Source organism: Arvicanthis niloticus, chromosome 15 (assembly GCF_011762505.2).
Source record: "Arvicanthis niloticus isolate mArvNil1 chromosome 15, mArvNil1.pat.X, whole genome shotgun sequence".
NCBI classification, from domain to species: Eukaryota; Metazoa; Chordata; class Mammalia; order Rodentia; family Muridae; genus Arvicanthis; species Arvicanthis niloticus.
The window spans coordinates 54,681,659-54,696,948 of record NC_047672.1 but is presented as its reverse complement, the minus strand read 5'-3'; the positions used below and the strand labels follow the sequence as shown (position 1 = coordinate 54,696,948).

The 15,290-nt window shown below is 38.6% G+C and overlaps 1 long non-coding RNA gene across 2 annotated transcripts in view; it reads left to right on the top strand.

Annotated features, from left to right (window-relative positions):
- LOC143434573 (uncharacterized) overlaps window positions 1-15,290 on the top strand; it is a 30,562-nt gene that overhangs the window by 7,766 nt on the left and 7,506 nt on the right. Inside the window, exons 2-4 of one of the 2 annotated variants that reach the window (XR_013104186.1) lie at window positions 10,771-10,890; window positions 13,517-13,662; window positions 13,884-15,285. This is a non-coding gene — a long non-coding RNA (uncharacterized LOC143434573). Of the gene's footprint in view, window positions 1-10,770; window positions 10,891-13,516; window positions 13,663-13,883; window positions 15,286-15,290 lie in introns of those variants that run through there. The other variant, XR_013104185.1, reaches the window with a different exon arrangement.

Sequence of the window (15,290 nt, the reverse complement as noted above, 5' to 3'; positions counted from 1 at the left end):
AACTGTCGCATGATCCAGCAATTCCACTTGGTCAAAGGAAATGAGGCCAGGTCGGTGTGTTGAGGAGATATTTGCTCTTGGCCTTGCATTCTGGCACTAGCTACAAAGCCAAATTATGGAATTTATTGGCAAGCGATCAGTGGATAACTGGAAGAAAATACGATGTGGACACGCAACTGAACACTGTTCATCTGTTACAAAGATGGAAGGCCTATATTTTTCAACAATATGGACAAATAACACACTGTGTGAAGAGGGAAAAGCCAAGCACAAATAGCACAGATAGTAAGCATTGCACAGCACATGTGGAATCTAAAAACAGGTGAACTCAGAATAACGAGTAAAACACTGAGATATCAAGTCAGAATTGGGCAAAGGAAGGAGACACGTTGTTCAGACAATGAAGTTTCTTTTGGGCAGAAGTCCTGGCACTCTATATGCCCAGCAACTATTTATACTGCTGTGTTGCATGCCTGCTAATCGCTATGAGGGCAGTTTTTAAATGTCTTCTCCACCAGACAGAGGAAGTACATGAGATAGTAGATGTGTTAATTTAGTTATTTCAAACTGTGTGTATGTGTACATGTATATATGTATATATCCATATAAGCCATACTGTGTAATTTTTAACCCTACAGTTAAAGTAAAAACAATAAAACCTAAATTTATAACCCAACATTCCTTAGACCTCAACCTTTTCTTTATAGCACATGGTTGAAAAATCACCTAAACTCAAATTGGACCACCACAGACTTAGCAAAAATGCAATTTTATTTTTCTAATAAGCTGCCTCTGCATTCCAACTAAGGTCAAACAATTTTTTTGGGGGGGCACCCCTTGACAGCATGGTTTAGAACTATGTGTGTAGTTCAGGGAGGGAAGCTTTACTGTGGTGACATACTCATTCATGTATGAGTTAGGGAACAATACCTCTGTTAGGGAACAAAACTCCTTGGCCAGATAATCCTGAGAAAAGTCCCTGTCCACTGGGGGAACGATTTCAAGTCATTCCACTGTCTTCATGGAGGAACATGAGTTCCTCGAACTTAAAGGTTTTGGCTTTCAACTCTCATTCATTTGACTTCTTGGGAAATGATGCTTCTCAGTTTCTCCATGCTAAAACTTTTCTGAAATAAGTTTTATCATGGCTTGACCACCTTTCTCTGTCCCCAACAAGACCAACATGTGTGTGGCGTTCCATACAAATATGTACCCGTGCTCGGAGAAATACCCTGGAAATGCGCTCAACACGTTCTTTCCTCCTGCTTTTATCTTCCTCTCTTAGAATCTAAGTTTTTTTAAATGCTGCTACAGAGTCTTTTTCCTTCTCAGAAGCTCTCCTCTTGACTGTAACTACCACATCCAGTCCATTTTCTTTTCCCCAGTCCTGATTTGGGATAATTCTGCCGAGGACTTGGCTAATTGTCTATAGGATGGATGGTTTTTAATATTTTTCTGAGTGTAAAGGCTGCATCATCATTTTCCCTCCTCCTTTGCATTTCTGATAGTCCTCTGGCACTGGCATGTGATGGGTGAGGCATTGTAAGTAGAAAGGCCCTTCCACCAGCCTGCTCTCCACCCTGCAGACTTCTTCAGCAGTGACTCCATGCAAACTGGGATGTGAGAAATTCTGGATCCCCGAATGTCCCCAGTTACTATCAGCTGTGGGGTCTGAGCTGACCAGGCTTACCAGTAGCCAACACAACCAACCTATGTGTGGACCAAGAAGAGAAGAAAAAGCAATCTTAATTTATCTTCTCTCTTTCAACTCCCAAGTCTAACCTACAAGAGGCTCATCCCCAGATGGCAGTGGAAATGACAGGTATCAATCCCTGACCCCTGTCTCCACTAGCTATCCTCCATTCAGGGATGTCCATCACCCCACACACCATAACTCTCAAAATACTCACCCGCCCTGACAATGGCATTCTTTTTTCCATCCTTTTCAAGTCATTCTCTATGTTTGGGGAAACTCACCTCAGAAATAGAACGTTTCTTCACTGGATAACGTTAACAGAAATTGGGCTACCTTCAGATCTCTTCTGAAGGTGTCTCATATGCATCATTTAAAAATAAACAACAAAAACTGTAACTGCAGCTTTTATTCCAATCTCCAAGTTTTGCTCTCAACTCTCAATCTTTCTGAAAGTCTACATCTGTCACTGTTTTGGTAAAGCATGCTCACTGTTTGGCTCTGCACCTAAAAAATCTTCTCAAACAGTGCTAAATGAAACATTTAAATTTTTAAAGAAAAGCTTCCAAAATCCATCGCTGAGTAGGAGTCAGAACCTTGGTTTTCTCAGACGGACCACAGCCAGTCACCCTCTGAGTTCTTTAGAAAGTTTTTTGTTTTTTTGTTTTTTTGTTTTTTTTTTTTTTTTTTTTTTTTAAAGATAGGCATAGTAAACTGTCTATTTATCTGAAGTTCAGATCTGATCTATTCACATAGACATTACTGCTACAAAGAAGATATATTTTTCCACTACCTCCCCAAACCCTTTCTAGTATTTTGCAGTCTGGTCTCTCTCCCATGCTTCCTCCCATGCTTAGCAGACACTGACTAACATTGCCCCATTAAAGGTGAGGGTTTTGTCTAATGGCACCATAGCAAATGCACCCTTGTCTGTTGTAATATTTTCACTCATTATCATAGGTAAGATTCTGCATTGTCCTATCAAGTCTTCATTTGCCCATATGGCTGAGTAGTATTCCACGTACACTCTTTGAGTAGATTTATCTTCTTTTCTTCTTTTAGATTCTTCTTTTAGATGTCAGGGGAAAGCTGGGACATACAGTAGATCTGTATTTAATCTTTAAAGAAAGTGAATTTTTTTTTGTCTAAATGTTTGTGCTTTCCTACTGATAGTAGATGATTTTCTGGTGTATTACTTCCAAGCTGGTAAGCAGCAGAGACATATTTAAGATATTTTCTTATTCTAAAAGTAGTGAAACTTCACAAACATAGTTGACAATCCCCCTGTGAATGATACCTTTGAACAAATTTCATGGCAGTACTTACTATCAGCATGTCTCCAGTGAATACATGAGAACCAAAAATTTGCCTAACTTCTTCTTTATTGGATGGTATGCTTTCTCCTTTAAGAACTAGGGAGCTGGAGAGTGTTTCGTTTGTGTGTGTGTGTAAATCTTTTATCAGATATATAATATACAATTATATATTTCTGGCCGCTTGTAATTGATACTCTTATTTTTTAAAAAAAATATGTTTTGAAGAGAAGAAGCTTTTAATCTTCATCTGGCCCCATGTGTATGAACAATAGGACACTCTTTTGTGGCAGGTTTAAGAAATCTTCCATAACTTAAAGATAAAGTTTTCTTCCATGTTTTCTTCTAGAAGTTTTATCACCTGAGCTCAGGTTGGGTCTTTAATCCAATTTCTGTATTCCTCTGATTGACGTTCAGTCCTTTGTATGTGGAAGTCCAATTACACTGGCTCATTTTCCAAAACCACTATCCTTCCTCTGCTGGATTTCTTTGGCACATTTGTCAAAAATCAATTGTCCATATATGTGTGGGTTTATTTCTGAACTCTCCATTCTCACCAATTGATTTTTTTTCTTCTTGGTCTGTTGTGACTCCACATGTTCCTGGTTACTAGAGTTTTGTTATAAGTATTGAAGAAGCACACATCTTCTCCTTTTTCATTTTTCCCTCTCAAGTTTATTTTGGTTCTTCTAACCCAATCCCATTTCTGTAAGAGCTGTAAAATGCGATGGCCAATTACCGGTGAAAACAACCTACTGAGATTCTGATTAGGATTGCAACGAATCTGAACAACAACTTGAGGTTCACAGAAGTGACTTCTTAAAAATCACGAGTCTTTTGATCGGTAAGCATCTATTTTGTAGATAGAGTTGTCTTTCCATGCAGTTACATCATCTTTATTTTCTCTCAGAGTTGTTCTTAGTTTTCACTACATGCACCATGTTGACTTTCACCAATTTGATATAGTTATGTGACTTTCTTTTCATCTTCTTGATTATATGTGTGTGCATATATCTCTGTATATGTGATTACATGTGGAAGCCAGAGAGACACAACTCAAGTGTCCTCCTCTGTCCCTTTTCATCTTAATACACTTTCATTTTTATTGAAAATAGATTTTCATATAATATATTATGATTATAGTTACCCCTTCCCAACAAAGGCAGTTTATGTTGGACATGAAGAAGTGAAAGCATCTTTACTTGTGAATGATATGATAGTATACAAATAGTATACATATAGTATACATAAGGGACCCTAAAATTTTCACCAAGGAACTCTTCCAGTAAACATAATAAGCACTTTTAGCAAAGTAGGTGGATACATATTAATCCACAAGAATTAGCAGCCCTCCTAATATACAAATGACAGAACAACTAAGAAATAAATTAGGGGACTAATACCTTTCACAACAACATCAAATAATATAAAATACCTTGGGGGTAACTCTAACCAAGCAAGGAAATCTTCTGTGATTAAAAAGAAATATTACAACATTGAAGAAAATATCAGAAGATGGAAAGATCTTCCAAGCTCATGTATTGGTATAATTTGTGTAATGAAAATTGCTCTCCTATCAAAAGTAATTGAGTCTACAGACTCAATGCAATTCCCATCAAAATTCTAATACAATTCCTCACAGATCTTTGAAAGACAATTTCCAGCTTCTTGTAAACACACACACACACACACACACACACACACACACACACACACACACACACACCATAAAACCAAAACCAAAAACAGGATAGCTAAAACAATCCTGAATAATAGAAAAATCTTTTGGAGGTGTCACTATCCATGATATCTGCTTGTACCACAGAGCTAGTAATAAAAACAGCATGGTATTGGCACAAAACCAAGCACATTGATCAACAGAATAGAATTGAAGGCACACACATAAATTCACACATCTATGGACACCCAATTTTTGATAAAGAAGCCAGAAATGAACACTGGATAAAAGACAGCATCTTCAACAAATGGAGTTTGTCAAACTGGAAGTCCGTATGTAAAAGAATTCAAATAAATACATATTTATTACCCTGCACAAAACTCAATTTCAAATGGATTAAAAACTTAAATATAAAACCATATACACTGAATCTGGTCAAAAAGAGAATAGAGAATAGCTTTGAACTCACTAGTACAGGGAAAGACCTTCCTAACAGAGTACTGTTACTATAGGCAATAGAAACAACAGGTAGTAAACAGGACCTCATGGAACAGAGAAGCTTCTGCTTGTCAAAGGACACCATCATTTGGACAAAGCAGAAACCTAAAAAATGTGAAAAGACTTGTACATATCACACATTTGATAGAGGGTTAAAATCCAAAATATATAAAGATATAAACTAAGATAATACAAACCAGAATAGGAAAAGCCAACCCCTTCCCCCAAAAGACAAACAAAAAGCATCAAAGAAATATAGAATGGTTCAAGACTCCCATGTTCTCACATACAGAAATCCCACAAAAGCACAAAGCGCTCTCTCTCTCTCTCTCTCTCTCTCTCTCTCTCTCTCTCTCTCTCTCTCTCTCTCTCACACACACACACACACACACACACACACACACACACACACACACACGCAGAGTTCTCTAAGGGAGAAAATGAAGAAAGCCCTTATAAAGCTTTATGAGACAAAGAACCTCAAAACATGTCATTGTGTCTGCCTTCTGTCTTTTGTTTGCCTCTGGGCCTGTCCTTGAAGTCCACCTTAGCCTTTGAAACGGAATTTCTAACTGCACCTGGAGCTATTATATTCATGTAGACTGGCTAACCAACAGGCCCCAAGGATCCTCCTCCTGTCTCCATCTCTCCAATACCGGGCCTTTTAGGCATGTGTTACCACATCTGGCTTTATGTGGCTGCTGGGGATCTGAACTCATCTTCATTGCTTCTCTGATTGAGTCGTACTCCAAGCCCCTTGCTTTTACATGACGTAATACATGTCATAACTCTAATAAAGCCCCACTTATCCCTTCTGCTCTTTCTTGGGTTATTCTTCTGGAATTAAAGGCAATTTGTGTATAATACCTGACTATGGCATTGCTTTTTATTGTTATAGTCTTAATTTATGTCATTGCTTACTACCTGCTGAGTGCCACAGAGGAATAGATTAAGCATGTGTTCATTACTATCACATCCAGAGTCTAACTTTGCATTCAGCACTTAGTAGATAATCAGCCATCGTTAACTAATCTACTCTTAAGTAATGAGTGACTTGTGGCTTCAGTGTTCAGTGGATTCTGTGTCTCAGTTATTGTCTTCACAACAGTCTGTTGCCTCTGTATTTCCACTGCTCTTAGGAAGAAACTCTACAGTCAAAAATATCTGAAACCATGCTAGATTTCCTTGCTTATACAAGACCATGGGTCAGAGAACTAGATCCTCATTAGGAGTGGATGAGAATCGTTTTTATATTTTTTCAAAAGTTATGAGAATAACAAAGAAAAAGAAATAAAACATACGCAGTCCTTCTATGAGCGATCAAAGAAACGCCATCACCACATATGCTGCTTTAGCATAAAGATTGTTTTGACCTCAAGGATATTTTATATGACAAAGAAACCCTCCTAGATCTTTCCATGACTAAGAGTAGAAATCTGAAAACATAACTCTTATATACTATCTATGCAAAAGTTTTATGGCCACAGAGAAGTGGAAAATCTGTGATGAAATGGATTAGCACATCCAAGCTTCAGTCTCTTAGTTCCCGCATGTGATCCTTGCTGTAGTTTGGTATCCTAGGAAGCCCAAAATCTTCTTGTTCCCTCCCTCCCTCCCTCCCTCCCTCCCTCCCTCCCTCCCTCCCTCCCTCCCTCCCTCCCTCCCTTCCCTCCTTCCTTCCTTCTTCTTTCCTCCTTCCTTCTTTCCTTCCTTCTTTCTTTTCTTCTTCATTTCTTCTTTCCTCCCTCCCTCCTTTCTTCCTTTCCTTTCCCTCCCTCCCTTCCCTCCCTCCTTCCTTCCTTCTTTCCTTCCTTCTTCCTTTTCTTCTTCATTTCTTCTTTCCTCCATCCCTCCTTTCTTCCTTTCCTTTCCTTTCCCTCCCTCCCTCCCTCCCTCCCTCCCTCCCTCCCTCCCTCCTTTCCTCCCTCCCTCTCTTCCCTCCCTCCCTCCCTTCCTTCCCTCCCTCCTTCCTCCTTCCTTCTTTCCTTCCTTCTTCCTTTTCTTCTTCATTTCTTCTTTTCTCCATCCCTCCTTTCTTCCTTTCCTTTCCCTCCCTCCCTCCTCCCTCCCTTCCTTCCTTCCTTCCTTCCTTCCTTCCTTCCTCCCTTCCTCCCTTTCCTCCTCCTTCCTCCCTCCCTCCCTCCCTTCCTCTCTCCCTTCCTTCTTTCCCTCATTTTCTTTACTTTTTTCATCATCTCCCAATATTTTTTCCAAAGATAATATGGAAGTTCAAGTCTCGAGCATCTGCTTATTGATTTGTCACTGAGGCTGTGTTTATACAGGATAAGAAATTTCATTCTTTCACATTAGTTTGCCTTTGGTTAGTCTACCTGACCCCAGCCAGTGAGCCCATGATGATATAGGGAAAGTTCTTTTGCTTTCTTTCGTTTTATTTTTGTCTATCCCTTCCATGTACATCCACATTGGCTGATTTTGAAAAGGACATATGAACAAAATTAGGTTTGTTCCTGGCCTCGAGAAGATGTGCAGTTTTTTTTCTCTTGGAGGACCTCACTGGAAAAAAAAGGCTGGAGGGAAGTGAAGAGAAAGGGCTGTTTCACAGTATTTTAAGTATGGTTTTATTAGAACCTAGGTTCAAGGACAGATTGTTAACTTAAAAGATAATGGGATGGATGACAAGAAACTGGGCTCCCAAGAGGTACATGTTTATGTTTTAAGAATCGATGAACACCCTGGGTGGAGAGACACTCCATCAGTTGTAAATTCAGAGGCCTTGGGCTTCTGTCTAACCTGCAGTAATTTATTTATATTCCAATGTGAGAAATGTGGAATCCTGTCTTTCTTTCTCAAGTGACAAGCTGTGTGCATTAGGGAGCATAAAATACCTCTCTCCATCTCTGTAAAGAAGTAGTGATACAACACCATCTCTTCCTCATGAACTCTTAGATTCTCCTGGGTTTCTTTGCTGATAACAGCAGTCTAGCAAGTGCAAGGTGTTATTCATTGGCTGCATCACTGTAGAAGGGGAAAAGATAACGGGGGTGTGGGGGAACAGTCAATTTAGCCAGTGCTGTAGGTAAGCACGAGCAGTTGGTCCTTGTCTTAGAAATCTTATATCCACTCTCAGGATCATAAAAATGAAGATACAACTTAAAGCATCAATATTTGCAACACTGACTTCTGTGTTCAAGAGTAGGCCTTACAATCGCATAGCACAAGAATCTTTGTGTTTTATCATGATTTCCTCAGTGCCTGACACAAAGTGGGCAACCGAAGTCTTTGGTAATTGCTTGTTGAATAACAACCATATTGTCCCGGGTCCTGAAGAATGGCTAAGTACCATTCTGAAGAAGTGAGGAGGACTGGTCTAAGAATCCTGAAGTTGTGATGGGTCAGCACATAGGTGGTGCTTTCCTGGGGTATCTGAAGTACTCTAGGGACTTGCAGCTGATGGGATCAGCTTAGTGATGATCAAGCTGTTCTTCTCCTCCATAGATCATTTTTAGCCTGACCTTGGAAATTACTATAATTTGATGCTACTTTCCTTAGAGGACTATTTATACAGAGTGAAGGCTTTACTCTCAGTGTTAGCTTCACCTTACCCAACAAGTTTGTAGCTTTCTTATCTGTAAAATGGAGATGGTAACACTACAGTTATTGTAAGGATAAAAGGAATCAATTTATATAAAGAAGTTAACATAATAAGGGCTTGTGATGATAAATGAATTAATTACTATGAAGTGTTCAGAGTTACAAGTTCAATAGATTTCTTTTTGGGGTACTTATTGTTGATTGCTTTGGATACTTGTTTAAAAAGAATTCAGAGATAACGTAAAATCTAGTAGAACTAATTTCTAGTCTAATACATGAGATAGACATTTATGGCCACTGAAAAATCTAATTGCCAACATCCAAGTCAATGGTGTTGTCTCAAATTAAGAAATTGTTTCTACAAATTCAATAACTAGTTTCATCCCTATAGTAAACTCACTCAAATTAATTCATAGTAAAAGGAGATTCTAATTGGAACTATTTAGACTATGTAAAACTTGGAATAAGCTCTGACTGTAGAGATTGCAAGATATGTACAGTGAACCACCATGAAATATTCTAATTACATAAGTTAAAACAATGATCTCTGCTTTAAAACAAACCAAAGTACTGTTTTCAAAGGTTTTTAAAAACCATGTATTTGGAGGCCTGCTTTCACAAGGTGAAATATGATATTTAGGAGGAAAAGCTGCCCTGGGAACAACTGAAGTCTAATTGGACTTATAAAAAATTTCATTGGTTATTTTATTTATTTACATTTCAAATGTTATCATCCCTTTCTGGTTTCCCCTCCAAAAACCCCATATCTCACCCCTTCCCCTTGCTTCTACGAGTGGGCTCCCTCACTCACCCACCCATGCCCACCTCACCACCCTGGCATTCTCCTACGCGGAGGCATCAAGCCTTCACAGGACCAACGGCCTCCCCTACCATTGATGCCAGATAAGGCCATCTTCTGCTACATATCTAGCTAAAGTCATGAGTCCCTGCATGTGTACTCTTTGGTTGGTGGTTTAGTCCCTGGAAACTCTGGGGGTTTTGGTTGGTTGATACTGTTGTTCTTCCTATGGGGTTGCAAACATCTTCAGCTCTTTCTGTCCTTCCCCTAATTCCTCCAATGGGTTCTCCACCCTCAGTACTATGGTTGTCTGCAAGCAACTGCATCTGTTTTGGTAAGGATCTGCAGAGCCTCTCAGGAGACATGTCAGCAAGCACTTCTTGGCATCAGCAAGAGTGACTGGGTTTGATGTAAGCAGATGGGATGGATCCCCAGGTGGGGAAGTCTCTGAATAACCTTTCCTTCAGTCTCTGCTTCACTCTTTGTCCCTGTGTTTCCTTTTGACAGGAGCAATTTTGGGTTAAAATTTTGAGAAAAGTGGGTGGCCTCATCCCTCTATTGGGGGTCATGCCTAACCTCTGGATATGGTCTCTACATGTTATCTCTCTCTTTTGTTGGATATTTCAGCTAATGACATCCCCATTGGGTCCTGGGAGCCTCTTGTTTTCCAATTGTTAATTTAATGGATTGAGCCAGTTTTTATCCATTCAGCAAAGAGTTACTGAGTGTGTACTGTGGGCATGGTGCTATGGTAAGCTTTTGTGTGTGTGTGTTTAGAATGTGCAGTGAACTCGATGGTTTCTCTGTAGTCATGGAAGTGCAGTCTTATGTTCCTAAGAATATTGGCAGGCCTCATTAGATAATGCATTGCACTACCAACAACTCAGCTCTTGATTGGACAGATTTGGAAATAGACCAAAGTCTGGGTCAGATTCCCATCTTTCCAGCACTGTTGAATCTCAGACCATATTTTGAGGTAGAGATGTAGTCCAACGGTCACAAGCGAGCAATGGGTTACAATAGAGCAGAACTGTTGCTGCTGTCACTGACACATACCAAGCTAACAGTGCATGACTTCAAATCTGAAAGACTATATTTATTACTGTGGGAATTTATCACAATGTATAATATCAATTAATCAATATTTTGGAAAAATGAATGCCATCTATATAAAGTATTCCATGTGTCAAACACTACTAACATGTTTTATATGTGTTAACATCTTTCATTTTCACAGATATTCTATAAGAGATTATAACAGCAACTCAGTTTCAGAGACCAGAAAACAGGCATCAGAACTGGGAGAAAACTGGCAGCTGGTGGGAGAGTCTACAAGACTCACAGCTGTGACACATGGGTGAGATCTACTGTTTCCATTCACCAATCAGCCCACTCAAGATTACTTAAATATTAAGTTAAATCTCAGTGTTAGTATATTTTAATGATCACTGCATTTTATTTTGAAAATAAACTGACTGTAAAATATATAACATTGACAGTTTAGTCACTATATATATATATATATATATATATATATATATATATATATATATCTTAGTGAATAACTTGTTGGTACCTGGGGAACCATATCCAGACTTTCAAAGTATTTCTGTAAGAGAATCTGTGCTCCTTTGCAACATTCTCAGTTAGTTTCATCAATTGTCCTTCCATCCTACTACAGAAGTGCTCCCTATCCATGAGACACACTACCCTGAAATCACTTTCATTCTGGAAAATTCACATTAATTAATATTAATACATTTTATGAGTATATTAGGGATTATTACATCTCCTGAATTATTCATTTAAACTGCTGTTAAAACTATTTAACATTTCATAAACTCAGTTTTTGACTTTTCAAGTCTTCAGTGGGCCTCTAAGCTTCTTGAGAGTGAAGATCATGTGCTGGTTGTGTAATAAATTGCTGGAGTTAGTTGTGTGGGTAGATTATAGCTACAACCCACAGGAAAGTAAATACAGATTATTTCTAAGATTCATAAAAAAATATAGTATTAAAAATATTAAAGTAGGGGCTAACAAGATGGCCCTTAGGATAAGAGCACTGTCTGTACAATCCTGAAGATCTAAGTCAGATGCCTGGAACTCAAGGTAAAAGAAGAGAGCAAGTTCTCAAAAGTTATTCTCTGATCCCCTCCGTATGCATGATGAAGCCTCTCTAAACAATAAAGAGAGGCCTGGGAAGATTGTTCAGTGGTTAAAGCATTTGCTGTCTAAGGATGAAAACTAGAGTTTGGATCCCCAGGTCCCTCATAAATGTAGAGCAGGCTAGGAGGCCCACCTGTAATTCTAGTGTTCAGAAGGTAGAGACAAGAGGTCACCAAAGCAATCTGGCTTCCCAGCCTATCCATACTAGTGAGATTTATATTCAAGTAAAAGACTGCCTCAATTAATAGTGTAGACAGTGACTAAGAAAGACTTCAGCTAGATTTTTATTGTATATTTGCCTATAACCTTTAACCAACAACTTTGGAAATGATGTGGTAAGTACTAAAATGGTCCCAAGCATCTGAGAGTTTAGAGGATGCTGGGATGCCCAATCAATAGGGTTAGGATTTAAGATGGGTCTAGGACTTTGAATAGTATTAAGACAAAAGAGAAAAGAGAAAGGTATTTAAGACTGAGAGAAATGTATGTGTTCAGAGGAGACTATATTGAACAGACAGAATTGCAAGACTGATGTTAAACTGGATGTAGAAAACCACAAACATTGTATAAACACCAGCTTCTTCGACATTAGAAAATTACTAAAGGAATTTTTGCTTATAGTGATATCACGAGAAGGCAAAGTTAAAGGAATTAACTTGGAAGTTGTGTGAGAGAGTAGTAGAGTTATTCTGTAATAGGAAATATAGATTCTAAAAGTTTTGAATTTGTAAACTCTTTCTTACATTTTAACCCACGTCAAAGTTATTATCCTTGGAAACAAATTTAAAAGTAAAAGCCTAAAGGGACTGCAATTCTACCAAATGTCAAGCTGTATTTAGTGGCTAGAACTAACCAGGAATGCATAGCTTTGCAAAACAAATCAAATCTTTGCTTTTCCATTCAACAAGCTTAGGTATTAAAGCAGTTGTTTATGTTTATGAAAGGCAATATCCTAATAAATAATTTTTAGTTGTACTGCATCATTTGACACCACTCCTATGTTACCACCACTATATTAAATGGAAATAGTAGAATAAAGTTACATCTTATATTTTGTTGATGAACTCTATGCTTTGTTATGGATTTGTCATTACATGGGCTTATATCATTCTCACATCACTTAATAGATTTGACATATTAGCAAGGTCGTTGATATTTCTGTTTGAAGTGGTTTTTAATATTAGCTTACACATGAGAAAGGACAAAATACTCTCACTTCCAACAGTAGCTATGATATTTGGAGAAAAACAGGTTTCATCAGAGCTCAAGTGAGCAAGAAAGAATACTCATAAAATCTGAAGTAACTAGACCTCATGTTCAAAAAATTGCCTCAGAAATTTTATTTCCTGTAACTTTTAATTTCTTGTGGAATACATGGTAATTTTCAAAGGCTAAAGGTGACCAATTAAAGTAACATCAAAGAAAATCCAGCTGTAAACTGACCAGTTTGGAAGCAGATTCTGGAGTCTCTGAAACACTGCAGAGCTTCTTCACTCTAACTTAAAGTACAAGTCCTGTGCGACACATGCACAGTTATTTGCGTCAGAATTCCAATCTGTTCTAACAGCAAGAATCAGTTCCAGGACAAGCAGTTGAAAAATATGTTCATTTATGCGTTTGCCAAGTGACTATTCATCGAGTGCCTAAATTTCAGGTTGAAAAGGATAAAATCAAACCACATAGGTTGAAGAACATCAAGACCAGAGAGGTAATGTGGGTCAGAATATTTCACTTTAAGTGTTTTTGGTAGAAATTCCTTGACTTCTTATACAGGTTCTAGTGGAAGAATAGAAATCCCTCCCATCTTCTGCCCACAGGCCAGATCAAAGTGTACAGATGATGCCACATACTTTGCAGTGTGGGTACATGGCCAAATGAAACTGAGCCCTTCAAAGTGCAGTAGGAGATCAAAGCAATTGTCAAAGTTCATGACCTGCTTCTGGCTTCAAGGATGTCTGTTTGAGTAAGTAACAGTAGCTGAGATCAAATAATCTTACCATGTACAACCAAGTTTTAAATGTGGGAGAAATGGTCTAGAGATTAAACTGTACAAATATCTGGCTCCTTCGTTGTTTAAAGAAAATAGCATCGTATGTGGAGGCACACATTGACTTGAAATTATAGTATGTATTCAGTGCCATTGTACATTGGAAGTGTGTAATTTGCTTTTTGGTTTTACAAAAGGTTGCACTTAAGAGACTGCTTTGAGTTCAGAAGAAAAACTGTGTTGAGCCTGTGAAAGACTGTGGAGACTTTTGAAGTTGGACTAAATCTATTTTGCATTCTATGGGAAGAAGCCTATGGGGACAGGGAATGGAATATAGTGGTGTGGATGAGAAGAGCCTCACATTGACTTATGTTTGAATAGTTGGAGGTAATGTTCAGGAAGCATCAAAAGGTATGGTCTTGTTGAAGGAGATGTGTCATGGGACTGGTCTTCAAAAGCTTCCAGTCATTCCCAGTAAAGTCTATTTCCTGTTCGTGAATTGAAATGTGAGCTCCCAACTACTGCTCCAGAGCCATGAATATCTGCCTGCTGCCAGGCTCCTACCATGAGGGTGACAGTTACCTATCCCCCCAGCAACTATAAGCTCCAAATAAACCCTTCCATCTATACTGCCTTGATCCCTGTGCTTTTATCACAGCAATGAAACAATAACTAACACACTATGATGGGAACCAAGTTGCCCATCTAAAGGCAGAGAAAGATTGCATTAATAAAAGAAACCACTAAATAGCAAAGACAACATTAGCCATGCATGATTCAGCTTAGTAATTCCTTCTTCATATTATTACCTTTTCATTTATTTTATGTGTTGGGCATGCACATGTGCTACTGAGTTTATGTGTTGCATGCGCACGTGTAGCAGTATGCACGTGAAGGTCAGAAGACAACCTGAGAGATTCTGTTCTTCTCTTCTACTATGAGAATTATGGAGACTGAACTCAAATCTCAGACCTGGTGAAAGTTACCTTTACTCATCAAGCTGTCCCGTTGGCCCTAATTTTGTAATTTCTCTTTTATCTCTTAGTTATTTTCATATAGATTCTTAATTCAAAATTATTTCAATTATTTAGGTTATTATTTTTGAATTTCACAGTGTGCATGTAAATACCACACTAAGTGAAATTAGAAAAGGGAACAGAAATGGAGCAGAGACAGAAAAAAAGGTCATCCAGTGACTGCCCAAACTTGGGATCCATCCCATGCATAGGCGTTAAACCCTGACACAATTACTGATGGCATGTTGCGCTGACAAGGAGCCTACCATGGCTGTCTTCTAAGAGGCTCTACCAGCAGTTGACTGAGACAGATGTAGATACTTAGTGCTAACCACTGGACTAAGATCAGGGACTCCTGTGAAAGAGTTAGAGGTAGGACTGAAGGAGCTGAAGGGGATTGCAACTGCATAGGAATAACAACAGTATCAACTAACCGGACCTCTCAGAGCTACCAGAGACTAAGCCACACACCAAAGAGGATACATGGACTGGTCCTTGGTCCCCACTATGTATGTAGCAAAGGACTTTCTTGTCTAGCCTCAGTGGGAAAGGATGTTCTTAATCCTGTAGAAAATGAATGCCCCAGGG